Consider the following 8,120-nt stretch of genomic DNA (forward strand, 5'->3'; position numbering starts at 1 on the left):
CAACAAACAAAACCATATCATAAAAGCGGTAATAAAATATGGTATGCTGGCTGTCTGACTTTGACATAAATCTACTTTATTCTACAGTCCAAGTATGTAAGTCATGAATTTCTTGGCCCTCCTACTGCCCACCCTGAGGCTGAGGGCCTATTTTGGGTTTTTGGCATGGAGATGTGGAGAAGTGGGCAGTTTGATGTCATTTAAAATGCTCTTTTTTCTGTCTCTCTTTGTTCTGAATGGGCAGTGAGCAATGGGCAGTGAGGCAGATCGTAAAGCTAAATGTAGGCATATATCCTGTGCACATTAGCCCCGTACATCACTGGCATGCACACACACACTCATGCAGACACACACTCATTTCTGCCTCATTGACTGTGCTTGTTCTTACATAATTGTCTGCTGAGCCGTGAACAACTGCTGGCTAACATGACCTCGCCACAATGGTAACAGACCTAAACTCTCCTCCAAAGCCATGATGAGATTATCAGTGTTTCCATGTCTCGGTCACTGGGTTCCACTAATCCTGGATTGTGGAAAAAACTCATTTTCCCAGGAGTCACTGCTCCGAGCACTCACAGAATCTGTCAACAAACAAACCATTTTGACTGAGAAATGGCGTGTTGCCTTTGTCAGGAGCATCTTTAGAAATAAAACTCAAACTCGATTTGCACTGCCATTTCATTTTGTATCCCGGTTATTTAATAACGGGATGCAAAATAGTGACATCATGTTGCATTACGCAATATGAGCCATGGCGTGCTCCTGTCCCTCATCGTGTCTTCAGTCGGAGCAGTGAGTTATAATTCAGGACAGCTTCTCAGCTCAGGGCTTTAGTGTGTTTTTATGTGTGTGGGGGTTGTTGAGTGGGTGTGTGAGAGGCAGCAGCTTGTAAGTTTGTATCAGAAATGTACACTGACAGGCTGCAGTCTCTGCTGCTGGAACAGTAACTACTAAAGACATTTGATACGTTGCCAATTCGTCAGAAGACCAAAGGGTGATCAGCACAACAAGCACTGTGCTCATAAAGCTGGGGGAGGCAGAAATATCTGGCTTCATTAGGGCAAAAAAATCCATAATAATTGTTCAGTATGTAATATATCAAGTGGTGTGAGCTGTTCCTGGAAAAAAAAAAAAAAAACGGCAAATTTTGCATCTTTCCCAATAGGACACTACAAGAATGAGTTCTTAAACCCAGAAAAAATTAGCATTTTAATACCATTTTAGTGGTTTAATCTCTCAAACTTAGTGAGTACTTGCATGGGTTTTTGGTAAGATGCCTAAAATAAGGTCTATGGTTAACACAAGCTGAAGAGACGTTCGCCTTTGGTTGTACGTCATAACATGCACAAGTATATACCCCCACTTTTGCATTTTTAGTGCCATATTAGGAGTCTAACCTCTCACACTCAGTGAGTATTTTGAATTGTTCTTTGGTTAAATGCCTGAAATAAGGCCTGTGGTATACACAAGTAAACACCCCCACTTATGAATTTTTAGCGCCATATTAGGAGTCTAACCTCTCAAACTCTGAGTATTTTGAATAGGTATTTGGTTAAATGCCTGAAATAAGGTCTGTCGTTTACAGGAGCTGAAGAGACGTTTGTCTTTGGTTGTACGTCATAACATGCACAAGTAAATACCCCCACTTGTGAATTTTTAGCGCCATATTAGGAGTCAAACCTCTCAAACTCTGAGTATTTTGAATGGGTTTCTGGTTAGATGCCTGAAATAAGGTCTGTGGTTAACACGTGCTGAAGAGAAGTTCGTCTTAGGTTGTATGTCATAAAATATATATATATATATATATATATATATATATATGTATATATATATATATATATATATATATAAATAAAAACAAGTAAATACCTCCACTTGTGAATTTTGAAGGTTTTACGTGTCCTTAAAAAGGTGGTTGCTCACAAGTGGCTAAATGAGACTACATTGTTTGCCGGACACAGACAGGAACTCTCTCACTAGTCCGCCTGGTGGACCGAGATATAGTTTGCTATAGCATAACATTTGCTTTTTAGTTTTGTCAGCTGCATTCACTCTTCAAACATCATAAAAGTGGTGTTAATATGTGCAGATTATCCTGCTGAACAAAACATGTCAGCATCAGGAACACGTGTTTGCCACAGAGCTTATTTTCTACAATGATCCAAAATCCAATGCAAAAACCCCATAGACAAATTCTAAATATACATACCATACCATGGTGATGCTTTAAACTTCAAGGTTGTCCGTTACATAGCTGCATTTCTATGAGAATTATTGCCGTCTGTTCTTTGCAGACTGGTTTTCAATTCTTATTAGAAATCATGATTCTCCTTGCACACTTGTGACCTGTGACGCACTTTGAGATGACTGTGATTTGAGACTGGCGACATAGCCATGAATGCCGGTGATAATAAAGTCATAGATTAGACTTGAATTAGCTGGAACTCAGGTGAAAAGACTAAAAAGGCGAACTTTCACCGAAAGGATGTGGTAGCACATTTCCATTTGAACAGCCAACAGGATTGCTGTCTCTGAAATGACCTGTGATTGGCCAAAGACTCCAGTCATGGACAAGATTTTCCGAAGCCTGAAAGCAGAGTCCAGAGGAGATGCTGAAGTCTAGTTTCCTCTCAGACCACACAAATTACAATATGCTGAAAAGCAGATATTACATTTTTGCTGGCAAAAAATGACCTGCCTACCCCCGTTTAAGTGTTAATTCCAAGAGACAAATATCTGTAAATGCCTGCAGCTAGTATTTACAATATGCATCTGAAAAATAAAGCCCTATCTTAACTGCTACTGGTGTGTAAATCGTTACATTTCTACAGTTCAGTCAGAGACAAATAGCATTATAGCAAATGGTTATACAGTTACATTTGGCACTGCTGGAGCTCTGACTGAATCCGAGCAACGGTGAGGATTGTGCTGACAGAGCTAATCCGACAAAATGAACATTTTTTATCATAAATCCAAAGTAAATCAACATCGCAAATTTCCACATAATGAGGTTGGGGTGGTGCAGGGAGTGGCAGCAGCATGATCTGCAGAGTAACAGTGATCAGATGTTCGTCAGGTTATAATGTCTGCACTGAACACCTGCACAAGCATGATTGGGTATTATTTGATTCTGAAATTTACATATTTCAAAACTCATCTTCCAGCATAATTAGTTTTGGATCTGCAACTCTACACCCAGTGGAAATACCTCTATAATCCTTGCAACGTAATTTAACTAGAGACAAAAATACCTGGGTTTAAACAATGTTAGTATGAAAGTATTTTGCTATTATGTCTACATATGCCGAGGGTACTTAATGTTTTTGAGGGGAGACCAGTTTGACCCACAAAATCTCTCTTCAATACATTACCAGTTTACATTAATAAAGATAGAATATTCATTTTAATGCATTAATTTAACTTGGCCTCTTCTGCCCTCAGATGCCCTCAAATCCTTCCTAATGATTACATGTATTTTAAGTTATTCAAGTTTAAGTTATTCATTCCACTCACATGCACTTTACTTTTTCTTTGTGACTTCACAGCCAAGTTTGTAGATGCCTCTTCCTTTCAGCTGTATTGAGTTTAGTCATACTGAGGACTTAATGAAAGCAGCTCAGAGTGTCTGTGTGCACACATTTACCCAGCAGCAGCAGCCTGTTGAATCAATGCTTGTGCTAAGAACTGACTCTGCCTGCAGACTACTCAATCTCCTTTTAACTTTTATACTCATTACAAGTCACACTGCCACCTCGGGATCAAACAGGACTGGAGATTTATTACTTTCTGATATTGGAAATGTCCTCCAAATACATCCCGGGGTAAAAAAAAAAAAAAAAAGGCAGTGGTAACTGATGGCATTTATTTTTGGCAGTGAAAGCTGAAGAACATGGATGGAAGAGTTGGGTGGTTCACTGTTATAAGTAAAAATAAGAACATTAATGTCTGAACTGGGTTTCTTTATTGTGTCCTCTCACATGTAAAACAACTCATACTTTCTCCAACAACATTCTATCACCTCCATAGGAACCCAGGAACGTTTTTGAGGAACTTTAGAGGATCCTGCAACCTGCCAAGAGGAACTACTTTCCATATGCAGTGTGCCCAAATACTGATACAGCATAGCATCCCAGCAGAGTTGGGTGAGCTTAGTAAAACCCTGGTTTTAGGGGTTTTGTGGCCAACACAATGGGTGGAGGCTGATCAGAGGATATCGATCCCTCTGTGAGACTGCAGGAAGTTGCAGCTAGATTAGTTTAGATTAGACTTTATTAATCCCACAGTCGACCGCAAAAATTTCACACAAATTATTACCCTTTTAGATATAGATAAAAACTAAACAATCTAATAGAAAAAGACATTTAACAATATACAATATACTATATACAACCTAGTGCAAACCTAGCTATTGGTTTTGGCGAAAGAGAAAGGACCCAACCCAAGCAACCTTATGAACCGCCTGACAAAATGGAAGATATCGAACGTTGCACATCTGGGATGCTCGTTCACTGTTTAGCCATCTGGGCATATAGTGAACAATATGTGCCTACTTGATAACCCAGATAAAATAATTTTAATAATTTTGTGTCTTTTTTTGTAATTTTGTGTCTTTTTTGGTCATTTTGTGTCTTTTTTGTAATTCTGTGGCTTTTTTTGGTCATTTTGATACTGCCTCCAGCAACCCCAAGGTAATTTGAGTTTGAGACCCCTGCCCTAAACCGAGTATACATTAGGCTGTGATATTTAACACTTTTTTTCCGCTGCCACATTCATCAACGCCCAATCGTTCTTACTCTGTGATTGGCGAGATACGAACATGTTGCAAAACAATCATCTACGATACCACATGATATCTGTGTAACTGAAGTAGAACTAAGACTAAAGGTCAAAGCATTGATTGAGGCTGGAGACTCTCAATATATATAATCACGGCCAAATATTTGCTTGATAGCCAACTTTCAGGATATTAAATGTTCATCTGCAATGGTCCCAGGTATTACTAAACATAACCAAGTAGTTCAGTTTGAATCCATAACTTGAGCCGTGTGTTTAAAACTGCAGCTGCAGTGAAGCGTCATAGTTTAACATGTAGGGCTACACAGGGGGATAAAAAGGGATGTCAAAAGGTCCTGACCAAGTGCTTGTATGTGACGAATTGGGAATGAGAATGTGTGTGTGTGTGTGAGAGAGAGAGAGAGAGGCAGAGAGAGAGAGAGAGCTACAGAAAGAGAGAATGAAAAAGTGTCTCAGTAGCTTTATTGCTTTCTCATCCTTCAGTGTCAGCAGGGCCGCCGCTGTCTCGCAATTCTCTGTTCTAGATCCCTCAGCAGCACACATTAAACTGTGTGTATATGTCTGTGTGTGTGTGTGTGTGTGTGTGTGTGTGTGTGTGTGTGTGAGGATATATGAGGAGCACGGTGTTTAAGGAATCTGATCACAATCTGTAATGCCACTCTGCAGAGTTAGGAGACTTAGGAGAGAAAAACTGAGACAGGCAGAGAGAAGAAAGAAGCCGATTGTTCAAAAAGACCTGCAGAGGTCATGAAGCTGGTTTCAGAAACACACAGAAACATACAGGATAAAACACATGTACTATGTCAGTGGTTCTCAATCTTTTTCTTGAGGGACCCACATTTTTACCATTGTAAACTTTGGCAACCCCCCATTGTCCATTGCTTCTATGAAGCCGAACTCAATGTGACTTTCATGGTACCCTCTCTTTTTCTTTTTGGGATATTCAGCATTTTCCATTTTTCCATTAGTTCTGTGTTTCTGTTGCTAGGTGAGGTTACCGCTAGGTGAGGTTACCGTTAGGTGAGGTTACCGCTAGGTGAGGTTACCTGTGTATACTGCAGGAGGGATGTTACACATGTCCTTATTCTCGCGAAATAGCCTTGATTTTTAAACTTTTCTATAGTGATTTTTCTATTTAAATAAATGAATAAACGTTTAATGTAGCCCTTATTTAGTTGTTTTTGTCCCACTAATGAACTAAATGTTGACTCATCTATATTTAACACATTAGATTTATTACATCCCCATAGGAAAGCAGGAACGTTTTTGAGGAACTTTAGAGGATCCTGCAACCTGCCAAGAGGAACTACTTTCCATATGCAATGTGTCCAAATAATTCTTGCAATGTCTCATGTTTGGATATTTAATAGAGGTGGGGGAAAAAATTGATACAGCATAGTATTTCAATATTTTGCATGGCAATATTATATCGGTTCATGGACGCCAAGTATTGATATTTAGCGTTTATCTAGCATCAGTATTTTCTCTGTAGCTGGCTCACTTTTTGGAATATGGAGATTTTTTCCATACCTTGTTTGTCTTTTTAATTCTGCCTTTTTGCCGTCGTTTTTTGGATACCTGTTGGCTGTTTGACTGCCTGCCTGTGTACCGTCCTTCTTCACGAATAAAACGCCTTTTTGATTCCATTTGAGTCCTCCTTTCTGTGCCACGTCCCTTGACAGAAAAAAAAAAGTATGCCTACAGTATGACTGTGAAGAATGCTGGTAAGTGAACTATGAAGAACAACGAACTGGCGACCAGACAAGACACAAAGGGGGTTATATACAGCAGCTATTCTCAACAAATAACCAAAATCATTATCAAGAAAACCATGGAAAATGTCTCGATATCAGCTCTTAAAAGCTATTTTTGTTATTATCATTATATTTTAACAAACAAATGAACCTTTAGTTGTACCAGGCATTAAATGAACAAGAAATTGAAGAAAACAAGGGTCTAATAACTTTTTCTACACTGTAATAAATGATTCTGTAGTCATTTCATTTTACTTAATATATTTGATAAAATGTATTAAATATAAATGCGTCCTTGATTTTGAGGCATTTATTTAAGTAACTTTAATATATAAAAATGTTTGAGATAGAATCTACTTATTTTGATCACATTAAATATCATCTTTATGTGTATGTATTTCTAAATCAAGAGCATTTTGAATTAATCCAACACAAAATAATTAGTCCGTTTTTAATTGACAGGCACTTCCTGTTAAGTTGTTATTAACTCAACTTGTAACGTAGTTAGATTTAATTAATAATATTGCGTGCAATCTGTCTCAATTTCATTGAGTAGCTATTTTTTTTTTTTTTTTTTTTTACAGTCTATGACTATATATGTCTGGTCAGGTGTGGTCAGTGCAGACAAAAAGTCTTGTTCCTGAAATACCACATACCTCAGTATCAAGTTTGCTGAGTTTACCAATGCATGCTGTGCAGAATGACTAAGAAATGCATCCTAACAGTGAGTGAGAATGAGTTTAGAGTTCTGTGAGTGTTTTGATAGATGACTGGAGGGCGCTGAGCAGGGGGTCACAGAATGGAGTTTTAATGTTATGAAAAACTGTATTTGGTGCACTGAACAGGTGAGGTGTGAAGGCACTCTTAGTTTAGTTTCTCAGTTTTTATTTCCTCAGGCTGTTTGGAGAAAAAAAAAAGGGCTTGTTACTCCCAGTGAAAAGGTTACACAGCACAGAGATATAACAATATTACAATAAAGACATCTGCATTCTTCCTGTAGCTCCATGAAAATTAAAATATGACATCCCTTGACCACGTTATGAATCCACGAGATGGGAAAACAATAGCAAACATTAGCATGAGCAACTTAGCAAATAAACACTTTAACAATAGCTAATAGTCAACAAAAATAGCCACTAATACATATATATATGACAGAAGAAAATAAACTTTAACAAACCTTGTGCTCCTGTCAGCCAGCCACTATGAAGCCTTTTTGATACTTTATATCAACTTAATATAAATTACGAAGTTATTATTTACCTTCGTTTTGCATTTTTACCGTTCTACCTTTCTTTTCCTGTCACCACCTTTCAAAATAAAAGCACCCGTTTCGTGCTGGACGGCACCTTTTCAAAATAAAAGCATCACAACATTGTAAAACACCTCGAAAATAAACAAAACATGAAAAACACTGGTCCCTACAGCTATTGCTGTATGGGACCAGTGCTCGGTGCGATTGCCCCGAGGCCCTAATAATAATAATGCATTTTATTTATAGGCGGCTTTCAGGACTCTCAAGGTCACCTTACAATAAACAATTAAAAATAAAACAATAATAATAAAACAGCA

Source organism: Centropristis striata, chromosome 20 (genome assembly GCF_030273125.1).
Source record: "Centropristis striata isolate RG_2023a ecotype Rhode Island chromosome 20, C.striata_1.0, whole genome shotgun sequence".
NCBI lineage: Eukaryota > Metazoa > Chordata > Actinopteri > Perciformes > Serranidae > Centropristis > Centropristis striata.